The sequence below is a fragment of the Schistocerca gregaria genome, chromosome 3, assembly GCF_023897955.1.
Source record: "Schistocerca gregaria isolate iqSchGreg1 chromosome 3, iqSchGreg1.2, whole genome shotgun sequence".
In the NCBI taxonomy this organism is placed as follows: Eukaryota; Metazoa; Arthropoda; class Insecta; order Orthoptera; family Acrididae; genus Schistocerca; species Schistocerca gregaria.
In genome coordinates this window covers 263,614,762-263,633,473 of record NC_064922.1, presented here as the reverse complement: position 1 = coordinate 263,633,473, position 18,712 = coordinate 263,614,762, and positions in this window count along the sequence as shown.

The following is an 18,712-nucleotide window of genomic DNA, read 5'->3' as shown; positions in this document are numbered from 1 at the left end:
CAATGCCTGAGCGGTCCATTCGGCATGTTGTTGGGCGCATCTGTACTGTGCTGCATGGTGTCGTGGTTGCAAAGATGGACCTCTACATGGACGTCAGAAGTAAAGTTGAGCATCATGCAGCCTATTGCGCAGTGTGAGTAGTAACACGATGGCGTGCGGCTGCACGAAAAGCATTATTCAACATGGTGACGTTGCTGTCTGGGTTCCTCCTAGCTGTTATCAGTAGGTAGCGGTCATCCACTTCAGTAGTGGGACTTGGGTGGCTTGAGCGAGGAATGTCATTGACAGTTCCTGTCTCTCTGTATCTCCTCCATGTCCGAACATCATCACTTTGGTTCACTCCGAGACGCCTGGACACTTCAATTGTTGAGAGCCCTTCCTGGCAAAAAGTAACAATGCGGACGGTGATCAAATCGCGGTATTGACTGTGTAGGCATGATTGAACTACAGACAACACGAGCCGTGGATCTCCTTCCTGGTGGAGTGACTGGAACTGATCGGCTGTCGGACCCCCTCCGTCTAATAGGCGCTGTTCATGCATGGTTGTTTACATCATTGAGCGGGTTTAGTTACATCTCAGAACAGTCAAATGGACTGTATCTGTGATACAATATCCACAGTCAACGTCTATCTTTAGGAGTTCTGTGAACCGAGATGATGTAAAACTTTTGTAGATGTGTGTATATCACTGCTTGTTCCTCAACATTGTCAACAGCCTGAGGGTGGAACCTCTATCAGGGATTAGGCGCTCTGGACACAGAAATGAGCCACTCTGCATATCATTCAAATGTGTGGGATATGCATTTTCACCCTACAGAACATCATGGATATTTTCCCTCAACATGGCGATTTCGTTTTCAGACATCCTTGGAATCCTCCAGTTTCTTGTATGGTATACCCGAAGAAGTTGTTTATATCCAAGTAAAGGCTGTATCTTAAATCGTCATATGACCTGTACTCCTCCTCGCTAATTCAAGATATTCATCGCGAATCCGACATTCAAAGAAGAGCAACGTGTTAAAATTACACTCCAGTATTTCTCTAAAATATCCAAGAGCATGAATAATGTTGCATATCGCTGAACTTCTGCCAAACATTCACCACAAGCTAATACTCCACATCCATCGACACAATGCCTGTCAGTTTGCTGGTTATGTCAGGCAGCGTGATTTAAAGGAGTCTTTCCATCGAATCCAGGTACTCATAATGATATGCATGTCCTCCTGATACATTGTCTTAGTACGTTTCTTAAGACATGCATGTATGAATCATAACGGACCCAGAGAGTTGAGCGATACTGTACACATGATTCATTGGAGAATGAAATGTATATATCTACATTTTCAGGTATGCAAGAAGAAGGGCACTTGTAGTGGCAGTTACTACTGCAGACTGCTTGCACTGTGCACTACAAAACTTCTCCATTAGATGACAACAACCTGTACTTGGGGTTTCTGCCTTTCTGTCCAACAGCAGCTCACAAATATGACAACAACGGCCTGCTCCTAAAAGTCATTATTGTCTTGTGAGTCCGTCATGAGAATGTTGCTTCAATGATTTCCATCAAGTGCCCACATAACTTTTTTAGCTCAGACAGCAGCCATCTCGCAGTGTTATCCCCAATGAGTGATCCGATTTTGTTGCTATTGGAGTCTATGCGCATATAAGTCGATATGGTGCCACATATTATGCGCCGTTCTGTGAAGGTAGTGTGGGAGGCACGGAAGCACCTTCACAACGTGCCATTGGAGCGAGAAGGCTCTAGAAGTCAGCGTGTACGATGAATGGACTTCGCTGCTAATCATAGACGTTGATTATACTTTAAGACCTTTTTATCCTCAGTAGGCCTTGCCACACATTCAATTGCTGGTTGAAGCAAAAACAAGGTGCCTTTGAAGATGCTTACTCATGGTAGCATCTGCGGCAAAAATGTCCTGTGCAGCGTTTTTTACTCAACTGGGAAGAAAGTAGGTGGGACATGCTTTTGTCACAAACGTAGTGATGCTTCTCATCCTCGAAGAAAGCAACAAATCTACGTGTTTGAGGCGCTGACCAGCTATTTTTGGAAAGTAGAGGGGTGCAACTAATCCATGCTAAACTTCTTTGTTCTGCACAGTACACTCTTTGTCATCTTTTGGCTTTCTATCATCATCAACACACAGGCTGTAAACATGAACAGAATAGTATGGATTCTTCATAGGTCCTGGACTGCCACTGTAATTATAATGCTTACAGACATCAGATGTTTCGTATTTACTTATACATTTCCCATGTTACGGGTAATTTCTATTTCTAGCCCAAAAAGACCAAGCAAAGCAATTTTCATCCCTCTCATCTAGATTCTGGGCATCAATGAGTGCATGATTAGTGGCAACATCTCTCAGAAGAGCGATGAAACTGGAGCCCCCCCCCCCCCCCCCAGTCACCCATTAGGTAGATCAAAGACTTGCAAGAATGCATCAAGGTGGAGTACACAACTGAGTGCCTTACCCAACCCTTTTCGGAAAAATAGCGAAGCATGACGCTAGTGGCAAAAGTTTCTAACCGCTCTCTGTCTGCATCACTTTCTGGTTTCACGTCAGTTTTATCCCAAACTTTCCTGAGGTCGTTTGCTCAACCACATCACCGCCCTGTTTCGAGAGTTGCATGAGTTCACAGTACAGAACTGCTCTGCACTAACTGGCAGGACACCTTGGATCATTGACGAATTCAAGGAGCTTCCTTTCCAAGATGGCTTCACAAGCATTATGGAAAGTGGCAGGATCTTGGTAGCCCATATTCATGTTGCCAATATGAGCCTGTAAGATCCTATTTCCAAATGCACCAGCAACCAATGTAGCCACAGGACTTACTTGGTGATCCACAACACTGGGTAATGTTACTGCTACTGCTAGGGCTATGGTGATGTTATGGTGATGTCAGATGATGACGACTGTCAGATGGTCCAGGCTGCAGAGACCAAGGCTGCAATGACAAACAACTTGTTGTCTTCAGCCCATACCATGTTGATGGTGACCGACCAGGCTGTGTTTACAGGAGTGGTGAATACAATGTCAATGAAACAGACTGTGGCAATGAATACAGCATAATTGTATCAGGTCACAGATTTGTTACTGCTACTGCAAGTCCAAGTCTGCACATGCCCACGACATATGCAAAGAAAAAAGAAGATAAGTAACATGTACTGAAAATTACATACGTAGACGACTATAATAATAAATTTTAGCTTTTTCTCTTACATTTGAAATTAGTGGTGTCCATATAAGACCACAAGTCATCATTTGCCATGATGTTTTGTAATATCTTATCCTGCAGATCAACATCCAACGCAATATTATCATCGATTGTGCCTAGAAACGAAGGCAAATGACGATTGCAAGATGGTCCAGAGAGTAGAGAGCATGACTGTGTTGGCAAACGAGCTAGTGGCATCATGCCAAACAACGCTGATAATGATGGAGCAAGCTATTGTGCTGTTTGCAGGTGCAGCGAATACATCGTTGATGGACCAGGCGGAGGTGACACACACATCATGAGATACTTGTTGTAGGCGCAATCCCAAGTCTGCACATGCACATCACACATGCAACAGAGAAAGGAAAAACTAATTATCATATAGCAGCTATAACAAGTACACATTAATATGGAAAAAAGTCATCTTAAAAACATACCTGTAGGATCATTAGAGTCAAATCAGGTATGCTTATTAGCCCCTGATGAACCACCATCATAATCATTTCCATTACAGTGTTTTATATATGCTGGTTCTATCGGCTCCAGCAGTTCTTAGAATAAAACAACTTTTCGCACTGAACTGACTCTCATCAATAATTTATGGCAACGCAATACTATTTTTAAAATAAGCAGTTACACTCTTGCCATAAAGTGGACTTGGGTGACGTTAAATTGATTTTCCTCCATTATTATGCATTTAGGTATGTTGAGTATCGCTATGTATACAAAAAAATTACATTCACCCTATCTCTGGCCCTAGAGTATCCATGTCATAGCACACACTCAAAACAGTGCAGTTGTATTGCAGTTAAATCCACACTTAGACAGTATAGACGAAAGTTTTCTCATCTTGGGTCTCTGTTCAGAAGTTTTTGCCAACAACACGAATAATAGACTAAACTGTGTTTGACAAGTGGGGATCTAACTGAAAATATCATCTGCCTGTTTCTCATTATAATTATTTAATGCAGAAATCAATTACAAAAAATCATGCTGGTTCTCATACGAATACCACAGAACACTTTAGTATACACACTGCACACACAGTGATATTGATGAAAACATTGAGGACTTTACGATATTTTCAACACAGGCCAGTGTCTAGTGACGCCTTGGTACAGATGTGCACCTCTATCTGCAAATACCGAGCAGCACATGCAGGGCTGTGGGTGCACTGTGTGTAATAATGGCTGACCATTACTAGAGCTGCACAGCTCTAAGGTTCTGTCTCACTAGCAACGTAAAAAAATTATTCTCATTGTTGTTGTTGTGGTCTTCAGTCCTGAGACTGGTTTGATGCAGCTCTCCATGCAACTCTATCCTGTGGAAGCTTCTTCATCTCCCAGTCCCTACTGCCACCTACATCCTTCTGAATCTGCTTGGTGTATTCATCTCCACGCTGCCCTCAAATGCTAAATTTGTGATCCCTTGATGCCTTAGAACACGTCCTACCAACCGGTCCCTTCTTCTTTTAAAGTTGTGCCACAAACTCCTCTTCTCCCCAATTCTATTCAATACCTCCTCATTAGTTATGTGATCTACCCATCTAATATTCAGCATTCTTCTGTAGCACCACATTTCGAAAGCTTCTATTCTCTACTTGTCCAAACTATTTATCGTCCATGTTTCACTTCCATACACGGCTACACTCCATACAAATACTTTCACTCCATACAAATACTTTCAGTAACGACTTCCTGACACTTAAATCTATACTCGATGTTAACAAATTTCTCTTCTTCAGACACGCTTTCATTGCCATTGTCAGTCGACGTATTATGTCCTCCCTCCTTCGACCATCATCAGTTATTTTGCTCCCCAAATAGCAAAACTTCTTTACTACTTTAAGTGTCTCATTTCCTAATCTAATTTCCTCAGCATCACCCGACTTAATTCGACTACATTACATTATCCTCGTTTTGCTTTTGTTGATGTTCATCTTATATCCTCCTTTCAAGACACTGTCCATTCCGTTCAACTGCTCTTCCAAGTCCTTTGCTGTCTCTGACAGAATTACAATGTCATCGGCGAACCTCAAAGTTTTTATTTTTTCTCCATGGATTTTAATTCCTACTCCGAATTTTTCTTTTGTTTCCTTTATTGCTTGCTCAATATACAGATTGAATAACATCAAGGAGAGGCTACAACCCTGTCTCACTCCATTCGCAACCGCTGCTTCCCTTTCATGTCCCTCGACTCTTTATAACTGCCATATGGTTTCTGTACAAATTGTAAATATCCTTTCGTTCCCCGTATTTTACCCCTGCCACCTTTAGAATTTGAAGGAGAGTATGCCAGTCAACATTGTTAAAAGCTTTCTCTAAGTCTACAAATGCTAGAAACGTAGGTTTGCCTTTCCTTAATCTTTCTTCTAAGATAAGTCGTAAGGTCAGTATTGCCTCACGTGTTCAAATATTTCTACGGAATCCAAACTGATCTTCCCCAAGGTTGGCTTCTACTAGTTTTTCCATTCGTCTGTAGAGAATTCGCGTTAATATTTTGCAGCTGTGACTTATTAAGCCGATAGTTCGGTAATGTTCACATCTGTCAACACCTGCTTTATTTGGGACTGGAATTATTATATTCTTCTTGAAGTCTGAGGGTATTTCGCCTGTATCATACATCTTGCTCACCAGATGCCAAAGTTTTGTCAGGACTGGCTCTCCCAAGGCCGTCAGTAGTTCTAATGGAATATTGTCTATCCCGGGGCCTTGTTTCGACTCAGGTCTTTCAGTGCTCTGTCAAACTCTTCACGCAGTATTGTATCTCCCACTTCGTCTTCATCTACATTCTCTTCCATTTCCAGAATATTGTTCTCAAGTACGTCGCCCTTGTATAGACCCTATATACTCCTTCCACCTTTCTGCTTTCCCTTCTTTGCTTAGAACTAGGTTTCCATCTGAGCTCTTGATATTCATACAAGTGGTTTTCTTTTCACTAAAGGTCTCTTTAATTTACCTGTAGACAGTATCTATCTTACCCCTAGTGAGATAAGGCTCTACATTCTTACATTTGTCCTCTAGCCATCCGTGCTTAGCCATTTTGCACTTCCTGTCGATCTCATTTGTATTACTTTTTGCCTGCTTCATTTACTGCATTTTTATATTTTCTCCTTTCATCAGTTAAATTCAATATTTCTTCTGTTACCCAAGGATTTCTACTAGCCCTCGTCTTTTTACCTACTTGATCTTCTGCTGCCTTCACTACTTCATCCCTCAGAGCTACCCATTCTTCTTCTACTATATTTCTTTCCCCCCTTTGTGACAATTGTTCCCTAATGCTCTCCCTGAAACTCTGTACAACTCCTGGTTTAATCAGTTTGTCCAGATCCCATCTCCTTAAATTCCCACCATTTTGCAGTTTCTTCAGTTTAATCTACAGCTCACAACCAATAGGATTTGGTCAGAGACTACATTTGAGGCATTTTGGGAAAAAAGCTCCTCGGATTGGTCAACAACCCCAGCATAAGTGATAAGTGCAAAGAAGTTCTGCACTTGAACTGGCGTGGTCCCCCACCCCTCCCAAAGAGGGTAGTGATGCGGTTGAGGAGAAGAGCATGGTCCAAATCTAGAGAAAAACTGGAGTGATCCCATAGGGTGATTCAATCGCAGATTGGTTCAGAACTTTTGCCAGGAGTCTCATACTCGGCCATTTTTTCGAAATGCGGGATAGAGGGAGGGGTAAGATACACAGCCAAGTACTCCACCTCAACTTGCACTCGCATATCTTTGATTACTTAATGTGAGGTCCACTTTCATCTGTCTTTCGAGAGATACTGCTGTTAAGCAGGAGAGCATTAATGCCCGTAATTTAGATAAGAGGAATGAAAATTGCTTTGCATGTTCACTTCTGGCAAGCGATAGAAATTGCCCAAAAATGGACAGCATACAAGTAAATACGAAACATCTTATGTTTCCAGGCATTATAATTTCAAATGCATCTCATTTCCTGTAAAACTCCAGGACCTACCAAAATTCGAGAGGCATATTTCAGACTATTTCTGTTCGTGTCTACTGCCTGGATGTTGATGACGATAGAAAACCGGAAGATGGCCATGAACACACTGTGCAGAACAAAGCAGACAAGAGTGAAATACTTGGATCCCCTACTTTCCAAAATCAGTTGGTCAGCACCCCAAATATGTAAAATTGTTGCTGTTCTCCGAGGGTGACAAGCAACACTACGTTTGGATCAAAAGCATGCCCCATCTTGTTTCCTCGAGTGGCTCTAAGCACTATGGGACTTAACATCTGAGGTCATCAGTCCCCTAGACTTAGAACTACTTAATGCTAACTAACCTAAAGGCATCACACACATCCATGCCCGAGGCAGGATTCGAACCTGCGACCGTAGCAGCAGCGCGGTTCCGCACTGAATCGCCTAGAACCGCTCGGCCACAGCGGCCGGCTTGTTCACTCCCAGTTGAGTAAAATAAACTGCACATTCATGTTTGCCATAAATATATCTATTCTGTTACCACGAATGAGTATCTTGAAGGACGCCTCAATGATTGCTCGAACCAGGAACTGGTACGTGCAAAAATATCTTCTGAGGGTAAAAAGTTGTTAAGCTTTAAGAACACTCGTCATCAGGGGCGATGTCCCTTAGGCATACGCAGCAACCTCATCTACATCTACATACATATTTGACAAGCCACCGTACGATGCGTGGTGGAGGGTACCCTGTACCACTACTTGTCATTTAGAGGGAAAAACAACTACGTGTATGACTATGTATGAGCCCAAATTCCTCTTATCTTATGGTCTTTACGCGAAATGCACGTATGTACGTTCGCGGCAGTAGAATTTTTCTAAAGTCAGTTTCAAATGCCATTTCTCTAAACTTCTGCAGTAGTGTTCGTCGCAAAGAGCATCCCCCTTTCTCTAGGGTTTATGATGTAAGTTCTCAAAGCATCTCCGTATTACTTGTGTTTTATTCAAGGCTATCGGTAACAAAACTACCAGCCCGCCTCTGGCTTGCTTCAAAGTCTTCTTTTACTCCGAACGCCATCTGATTCCTGGGCATGTTCTCAAGGTGATCCCTACACCACCAGTACAACATTAATGGAGCAGCATATATCGTGCAAATGGTTGGTTCAAATGGCTCTGAGCACTATGCGACTAAACATCTGTGGTCATCAGTCGCCAAGAACTTAGAACTAATTAAACCTAACTAACCTAAGGACATCACACACATCCATACCCGAGGCAGGATTCGAACCTGCGACCGTAGCAGTCGCGCGGTTCCGGACTGAGCGCCTAGAACCGCGAGACCACCGCGGCCGGCGCATATATCGTATGCAACAGAGCATCGACATGTATGTGATGCATGATCATCGATTTTTCTCGTGGTGGATTCGGACTTACACATATATTAACGTGTGGCGTCGGCCCCAGCCGTTGGTGTGATTTTTTACTTGCAACCACGCAGAGTGACAAAAGTGGCTTGGAAGTTTACGGTACAGGGTGAAGGGCTATAGCATTGGGATCAGGTGTTGTGTACACGCCGGTAGTGGCAGGATGGGGCGAGCAGAGATGTGTGGCCGCCCTCAACAGAAGCGTGTGTGGCAGAGCGCTGAAGTCTGTAGCTGCTGGGATTGTGCAGTGGCGTCTGGTTTGGTGCCAAGCCATGACGGAGGCAGCGATTTGGCTTCAATTACGCCTTGCTGTAGAACTACAGTGAGCATTTGCAACCCTTATAAACGAGTTCCTTGATTGGTTAAGACTTAAGGGTGCGCTGTGGGCTGTGGAGGCGAGCGTGAAGGCAAGTGTGTACTCCGTTTTCCCATGCTTAGAGTTAATTGTTGAATATCCGAAAGACACTGATTTGACTGAGAGTTCCTGTGTCAAACGAGGTTGTGTACAGGTTGTCATTCGTTAACGTTGCATTGCAGCAGTCGTGCAACATAATTTATGCTGTACCTATTTGTATTTCTCTATCTGTTATAGTGTTCTGTGTGACTTCGCCATCTCGTAAAATTACCTTGTGCAGCGTGCTGAGGTATTACCTGTTGCAAAAGGTTACGTTAAAATGGCGCCATTCACTTTGTGTGTAAGCTGACTGAAAATTTGATGTGCCATGTATTAGGATCACGCCGGCCGCGGTGGTCTCGCGGTTCTAGGCGCTCAGTCCGGAGCCGCGCGACTGCTACGGTCGCAGGTTCGAATCCTGCCTCGGGCATGGGTGTGTGTGTTGTCCTTAGGTTAGTTAGGTTTAAGTAGTTCTAAGTTCTAGGGGACTGATGACCTCAGATGTTAAGTCCCATAGCGCTCAGAGCCATTTGAACCATATTAGGATCACTGCGTTACTGTATGAGAAATTCATCTGCCTTTCTTGAGATTGTTCTATGTTATCAATTCTTTTGTACCTTCTTTAAAGAGACTTCAGAATCTTGTGTCTAATTACGTTGCTGTTTGTTTTCCCTCGGTTATTCACGGCCGTGTTCTTGATGAAATGTGACTTTAAATACGCATTGAATCTAACTGCTTTTACTGATACGTCCCAGCCCTCCTCGTTTACTGAAAATTATCCTGTTCAGATGCTGACCCGCCAGGATAGCCGAGAGCGCTGACGCGCTGCTTCCTGGACTCGGGTAGACGCGCCAGCCCCGGATCGAATCCGCCCGACGGATTAACGACGGCCAGTGTGACGGCCAGCCTGGATGTGGTTTTTAGGCGGTTTTCCATATCCTCCTCGTCCTTCTAGGTGAATACTGGGCTGGTCCCCGCGTCCCGACTCAGTTACACGACTCGCTGACGTTTGAAACACATTTACACTCTTTCCCAATTTACACTAGGCGCAGACAGCTTGGTTACACCAATTCTGTCCCGGGAGGTATGGGGTGGCGGCAGGAAGGGCATCCGGTCACCCCTTAAAATCCACCGTGCCAAATCTGTACTTAACCGTGCCGACCCTGCGCCCAATGTGGGATAAAGGCAGTAGCAAAAGAAAGAAAGATCCTATTCAGTTGCTGATACTGCTAGACAGTCACAAGCTTTCTCTTAGTGGATTATGCTTTCTATTGTTTAATTTACTCAGCTGTTGGTGAGTAACTGCCGTTTGGTTAATACTACATCATATTTCCTTTTAAATATTTGAGCTACCTGCTTTTACTGGTCAATCGCGACTGTCCTTGCTTAATGAATTATTTGCATATATATGTACTGATACAGCCAGTAGGTCACGACCGTCATCTCAGATATATTACACATTGTCTTCCGCTGAAATTGTTGGTCTGTTTATGATCTTGTGTCCCGGATATTTTCCGAAGAAATTCGTGTTATTAACGGTTCTGACTGTTGCTCTCATTAGAGTGAGTCAGATTTTTGTGTTTTGTAACTAACTAAATTTGCTCAACTGTGTTTGAGTCGACCGTGGCATCTTGCCTTGTAATAACTATTTCAAGTTTATCTTGTTCATTTTACTGCTGTCAGCTATGGGATAAGGAAAATTTTAACAGAAATAATTTGGAATGTCTATTTGCAAATATAACTGGGACTGCTCTCTGGAATTAGTGGACTTAAGTCCTTTTTAAGAAAAGAGTAATTGTTCTCAATTTGCTTCAGACAAATGTAATGCAGGTAGAAATTTGACTGAAACTGCTCGAATTTTCTAACACAAGATCTTTAATTGTAACTGTTTTGTGGAATTAAAGGTGTTTGTATTTTATTTTAGGAAGTAAATGTTTCCATTATGTATGTCCTTTCCTGTATTGCTCAAGTATCGATGTATGTACTGTTTGCTTTGATGTTAAAACAAATTTTCAGACGAACTAAGTGGCTTACTACACATGGACCACAGTGTCCAAGCAAACAAGTTCCAATATTAAGTACCACCCTTCATCTCCCCCTCCTGGACGCTTTTCAGTAGGCCTATATGACTTCAGTCGCGACGAATTCGAATCACACATCAGGAACAATCCTGCGATATGGTTCCTCTCTGGACTAGAAAAACTCGCGTGGGAAGCCAATGGAATTTATCGCAACAACATTCCTATGGCCGACTCGCAGGAGAATTATGCACTGCACGAGCAAGCAGTTTATTGTCTTCTTTGTAGGCTGCTTCTTCTTCTTCTTTTGCTACTGCCTTTGCCCTGCATCGTGCGCGGGGTCGGCAGGGTTAAGTACGGATTTGGCATGGTTAATTTTAAGGGGTGGGTAGATGCCCTTCCTGCAGCCATGTCATACCCATTGGAACGAAATTAGTGTATCCCAGCTGTCTGCGTCTAGTGTAAACCATGAAATAGTGGGAACGTTATTCAGATGCCTGCGAGGCGTGTAACTGAGGTAGGGCGTGGGGAAACACGCCTTATCAACTTATTTTGTGTCGCACAACTCGTTCTTGGTGCTGTGATTTTCATCTCGACAGTGTATTCCGAGGGATTTCCCTTCTGGAACAATGGCACTCTTTGCAAGCCACAGATACCGACCGTGACACAAGGCATGAGCCGGACATGGTTCTCTGTCGTTTGCGCCAAGCAATAATTCTAAAATTTATATGCTCACCCGCGAATTGGATCTGCTGTACAACATTTCTGACAGAAATTTACATCCTTTACTTAGATGTCTAAAAGCTCTACGAGTATGTCATGCCTGAAGAGGAAATAGCCAGACTGAAGGAAACGATCCATGATGTGGTTGCTGACTCTAGCAACGGATATGTTCTGGAGGTAGAATTGCCATATCCCATACATTTGCATTAAGCGTGCAGTGACTTGCTGCTGTCACCTAGTCCCGTACAAAGGCTCCAACCACAAACTGTTTACAATGCAAGGGAACAAGTTATAATATATTCTACATCAGAGAACTCTCAAGCGATGTCTCACGTTGGAAATGGACTTGTTAGAACCACCATTGCTGGCTGAAGGAGTGCATTGATGTAAGTACTGAACAGAGGGCATGAACAATTCAGTTGTCAGGAAAACAATGCAAACATTTGGAGAATATCGCTAAATTCATTCAGTTCACCTTTCGGGGTAGCTGTTACAGCGGAAGAAATTACACTGTCATGCCAGATTTCAAGTGGGTGGCCATATTCAATGAAGGACTTGCTAATGTTTCAGTGCTGTCCATAAAGCTTGTCTATATCTGTGTGTGTGTGTGTGTGTGTGTGTGTGTGTGTGTGTGTTCTGGACCTTTGCAGACTCAACATATGCTGATTCCACTATGAGTCTACAAAGCCAAACTTCTCTCATCCCAGATTAGTTTATTGGATATACACAGTTTCATCTACTTGGTGGCAGCCTGCGACCCTTATGAAATGATTAGGTACAATCAAGAAAAATTCAGCATGTCTGGACATGAGGCCAACAGTCATTTTGGAATAAAACTACAAAACAAGTAGGTTATCAGCTTGAGAAAGACGAGGCAAATGGTTCACAGATGGTGGAATTTGTTGGGCTCACTTCGAAAATGTAAGAATACTGTATAATTTCGAGTGCCTCCCAGAGGTGGGCTAAGGATGTGCATTGTGTGGCCTCAAAAGGGTCACACGTTCATGGATTATAATAGGTGCCTCATCAGTGACGTTAGTGCGACTCCACATGTGGCGCAGCTGGTAGTCTTTTGATCAGGTGACCATGAGGTATATTCTCATTGCAGCTGAAAGCCACCATGTCATAATGCAAACGGTTCATCAGAGGTGATGGACTCGAGACCCTCCCATACCCACACTGTTGATTGGGTTACTGAGTGTGTTCTGTGTATTTATTCGTTTGTAAATAGTGGATGTGCTTATGTGGAACAGTTGGATGAACTGACGACCATAGTTGCGTGCGTGTGTGTGTGTGTGTGTGTGTGTGTGTGTGTGTGTGTGTGTGTGTGTGTGTGTATATGTGTGTGTTTCTTCATTTTTTCTTCTGCTGCTGCTTGTACTTGTTTCCCATATATATTGATGTAAACATTGTATAAAAGATTAACAGGCGAACGTAGAAACAAAATGGGAAACACAGTATTTAAGTTGTTCTTCTCACTACTATTTTTAGTGTAAGTAAATGTATCTGATAGTAATGCACATAAGTCACCAGAAAAAACTATAAGAAGTAGGTCTGCAATTTCCTGAAAATAACCAATGTATATATGTCATCACAAAAATATTTATTATACCTTGTAATTATTTTAAAAAATTATAAAAAATTTAAAATAGTTAATAGTAAAAAAGTTATTGTAAAAACATTGTACTCCAAAAGAAGCTGTTAATAATAAACGATTAGTTAATTTTTTATTACTTCCATACCCTTTCACTATAGAATTATTGTTAATAATAACTTATTTACAGCAAAACTGAACTTCTTCCTGTGATATACATACCTTCATTGAAGAGGTCTACCAAGCTGAACTGGTTATGAAGGATGTTAAGGGGGATGGGAAGTTTGAAACTTATTGATCTAGGAAAGAGGAGAAAGAGAAGGGTATCCTGTCATCTTACTGTGCCCCCTGGGCTGAGAGATGGGAGGGTTTCATACCAATTGTGTATAATACAATATCACATGATCAGTGTCAAGTTGCATCATGACCTAGCCCACTTGCCTAAGGTGTGTGTGTGGGTAGGACAAGAGTTCGCCTGACCTTGATCAGTTGCTGGTATTTATCTGGGGGTGGGGGGGGGGGGGGATGACCTAAAGTACAATTGCTGCAACAATGTAACCTGACACTGGAAGTGATCTTGAGATAACGTTGTTACTTGGCTCAGAAACAGCACTGATAACCTACTACACTCCTGGAAATTGAAGTAAGAACACCGTGAATTCATTGTCCCAGGAAGGGGAAACTTTATTGACACATTCCTGGGGTCAGATACATCACATGATCACACTGACAGAACCACAGGCACATAGACACAGGCAACAGAGCATGCACAATGTCGGCACTAGTACAGTGTATATCCACCTTTCGCAGCAATGCAGGCTGCTATTCTCCCAGGGAGACGATCGTAGAGATGCTGGATGTAGTCCTGTGGAACGGCTTGCCATGCCATTTCCACCTGGCGCCTCAGTTGGACCAGCGTTCGTGCTGGACGTGCAGACCGCGTGAGACGACGCTTCATCCAGTCCCAAACATGCTCAATGGGGGACAGATCCGGAGATCTTGCTGGCCAGGGTAGTTGACTTACACCTTCTAGAGCACGTTGGGTGGCACGGGATCCATGCGGACGTGCATTGTCCTGTTGGAACAGCAAGTTCCCTTGCCGGTCTAGGAATGGTAGAACGATGGGTTTGATGACGGTTTGGATGTACCGTGCACTATTCAGTGTCCCCTCGACGATCACCAGAGGTGTACGGCCAGTGTAGGAGATCGCTCCCCACACCATGATGCCGGGTGTTGGCCCTGTGTGCCTCGGTCGTATGCAGTCCTGATTGTGGCGCTCACCTGCACGGCGCCAAACACGCATACGACCATCATTGGCACCAACGCAGAACTCATCGCTGAAGACGACACGTCTCCATTCGTCCCTCCATTCACGCCTGTCGCGACACCACTGGAGGCGGGCTGCACGAAGTTGGGGCGTGAGCGGAAGACGGCCTAACGGTGTGCGGGACCGTAGCCCAGCTTCATGGAGACGGTTGCGAATGGTCCTCGCCGATACCCCAGGAGCAACAGTGTCCCTAATTTGCTGGGAAGTGGCGGTGCGGTCCCCTACAGCACTGCGTAGGATCCTACGGTCTTGGCGTGCATCTGTGCGTCGCTGTGGTCCGGTCCCAGGTCGACGGGCACGTGCACCTTCCGCCGACCACTGGCGACAACATCGATGTACTGTGGAGACCTCACGCCCCACGTGTTGAGCAATTCGGCGGTACGTCCACCCGGCCTCCCGCATGCCCTCTATACGCCCCCTCGCTCAAAGTCCGTCAACTGCACATACGGTTCACGTCCACGCTGTCGCGGCATGCTACCAGTGTTAAAGACTGCGATGGAGCTCCGTATGCCACGGCAAACTGGCTGACACTGACGGCGGCGGTGCACAAATGCTGCGCAGCTAGCGTCATTCGACGGCCAACACCGCGGTTCCTGGTGTGTCCGCTGTGCCGTGCGTGTGATCATTGCTTGTACAGCCCTCTCGCAGTATCCGGAGCAAGTACGGTGGGTCTGACACACCGGTGTCAATGTGTTCTTTTTTCCATTTCCAGGAGTGTATTTACCATATACAGAGTTATTTTATTATCAGACACATAGTCTGCCCCCGACAGCTGAGTGATCAGCGAGAAAGAATGTCAATCCTAAGGGCCCAGGTTAGATTCCCGGCTGGGTCGGTGATTTTCTCCACTCAAGGTCTGGGGGTTGTGTTGTCTTAATCATCATCATTTCATCCCCATCGACGCGCAAGTCGCCGAAGTGGCGTCAAATCGAAAGACTTGCACCCGACGAACAGTCTACCCGACGGGAGGCCCTAGCCACACGACATTTACATTTATCAGACATATTGGTTGCCTACCCTCGTTGTCCCTGGGCTCGTGTGGACCCTGCTAGCCTACTAATGATCTCTGAATTATGAGTGCATGAACGTCCTCTAGGACAGCCTTGCCTACTATTAATGTCCAATTGAAACATGCATGGCAGTTTTGACCCAAATCATTTCTACATGTTTAGGACTTGTTGCAGTGCTACAGATTGGAAATGAACATCATGTTTATATTACATTTCTTTCCTTTGTTTTTTAATATCTTACTGTAGTAGATAGTGATATTTCTTTCACATACTTATACTGTAGATTCTGAGTATGACTAGTGTATAGCCAAAACCAGCAATTCTGTTAAACAAATTTTTTGCTCAAGACAGTTAAAAAAAATTTAAAAAGTATGAACATCATATGATCGCTCTCCAGTTGTCATTTTATATCACTTCTATATAATAATTGTAATTTAAAGTATGTAAGTAAATACACAACAAAATCAAAGTACAAAAAGGAAGTCTGTTTTCGAGAAACATCTCTCAAGAAGTGACACAAGAATGTCCTTCATCATCTACACTATTTAATACATATATAAATGACATCATAAAGACATAGCACAATAGAGTAGTATACCATTACAATCATAGTAATAAAGTTATAAATACACTTGGTTGCAGATGTTCAAATAATCGTAGAAGACCCAGAAGACAAATTACAAAGAGCACTTTGGTCCTTGCACAAGGTACAAAATGGTTACAATATGACAATATTTAATGATAAAACTAAGATAATGGCATTCCCTGGTACGGAGCAAATGACAGTAAACGTAACAGTTTATGATAAACCTCTAGAGCAAATAAATACGTTTAAATGAATGGGATGTGCAATGTCACTTATAAGGAGCAGTCAAATGAAAACGAGATAGATGAAAAAAGTAAATAAACTGTTTCTTATTTCAAAAGTAATCGCCATTACTGTTAACAGATGGGCATGGGAAAATGTTTGCGGTTACTTATGGAATCATGGTTGCACCCAGACTGAAAATCTTCGTTTGAAGCAAATCTATAGCCTCAAGTGTCTATCTTCAGTCTTCCTGAGCTGTAGAAATAGCATGGGGTGAGATCAGGACTGTATGGAGGATGTATAAGGGCTTCCCAGAGAAACCTCTGCAACAACAGGCACGCCTGCTCCATGAATGTCATGATGACCTTTTTCGTGGACTACAAGGAATCCTAGGCGTAGACTTTCAGGAACACTGTGCAAACAGTTGATGCACACTTTGCAAAACCTGAAGTCTGCTGTCAAGTCCAAACGCCAAGGAATATCGACGAACGTCATCGTTATGTTGGAGGATACTATCAGCTCACGTGTTGCCAAGGCAATGCTGCAGAAGTTTCGCTGGAAAGCCCTTATAGGTACACCATACAGTCCTGATTTCTCCCTACACGATTTCCATATTTTTGGAGCCCTGAAGAAAGACGTTCGTGGCCGTTGATTTGCTTTCGACGAAGACGAGCCGATCTAGTAACAATCATAGCTCCAGGACAACCGCAAACATTTTTCATTGAAGGAATTAACTGTCTCGTCCCACAGTGCGATAAACGTGTTAGCAGTTTTGGTGACTAACTTTGAAACAATAAGAAGGTTGTAATTAGGCTGTTTAGGTTCTTATGCTGGTGACGCCATGTAGCGCTCTGTATTAAAATCGCTGACTGCGCTGTGTGCAGACTGTGACTGGTTGGACTCATTGTTGCATAATTAGCCAGTGCAGTGTTGGGCAGTTGGATGTGAACAGCCCATAGCGTTGGGTAATTGAAGGTGTGGCACCAGCAGTGGTGGATGTGGGGAGAGAGATGTCAGAGTTTTGAGATGTTAATATGAGCGGACGATCGGGACGTGTGTCCGTCAGTAAAAGGAAGTTTGTCAAAATAGATGTCAAGTGTATATATATCAGCCACATATATAATGACTTTTGAACACTATTAAGGTAAATACATTGTTTGTTCTCTATCAAAATCTTTCATTTGCTAACTATATGTCTATCAGTAGTTAATGCCTTCAGTGGTTAGAGTCTTTTATTTAGCTGGCAGTATTGGCGCTCGCTGTATTGCAGAAGTTCGAGCAACGAAGTCAGCGCTATTATTTTGTAGGGATTATTAAAAGCCAGATTGCGTTGTGCTAAAATATTGTGTGTCAGTTTAGAAATGACCAGAATAAGTAAAGCAAAAACTGTGTGAGTACGTTCCGTTTTACTTAGCTGTTTCAGTATCAAATAACGTAGAAGTTTACCAGCACAGTCTTTCTTTACATTCAAAGGGAAAGTTTCAAGTTACTTGCTTTTTTTCTATCTGTCTCGTTTTCATCTGATTGCCTCTTATATTACATCTACTGCTCTAGAACACGAACTGCAAACATTTCAACTGTTAGTGGTCCTATAAATTACACTCTCCTCGAAAATGTTAGGAAAGAGGCAGTACTATAATTTTATAATATGATGGCAGTACCCGTTCTCATCCGTGGGTCAGAAACCTGGACTCTAATCGTCAGTCAACAAAGGAGAATTAAGCGACAGAGACGAGGCTCATAAGACCACAATCTGGTTACGAACTCACAGATCTGATAAAGAGCTGTGAAATTACAAATTAACTGGGCGTCAAAAGCATAGTTCAGAAAATAGAGGAGTACAAAAAGAAATGGCCTGAACATACTCAGAGGATGTCAGATTAACGAATACCTAAATTAATATCCCTTTCTATTCAAACCCACACAGTTGTGTGAGCTCGGTTTTCATTTTTCTGCTTGACTGAGTTTCTTGCTGTTCTGTACTACTTCATACACATCGGTACGAAGAGGTGGGCTACAGTTGTTTCAGCAGCTGTCTTGTAGGGAAATGGACAGAAGCAGAAATGATTAGCGAACATGTATATACAGTAAATACAAGTTTTAAATGGCTTATAGCTTTCTCCAAGCTTGCAACTGTCGCTTGGGATCATCAGCAATGCAATCCACCTCCGTGCCTCGACATGCGCAAAGCCCCATTGTTCGTGGATCGCTGTAAAGACGCAGTCAAATTTGCAACGTGTGAGTTTTC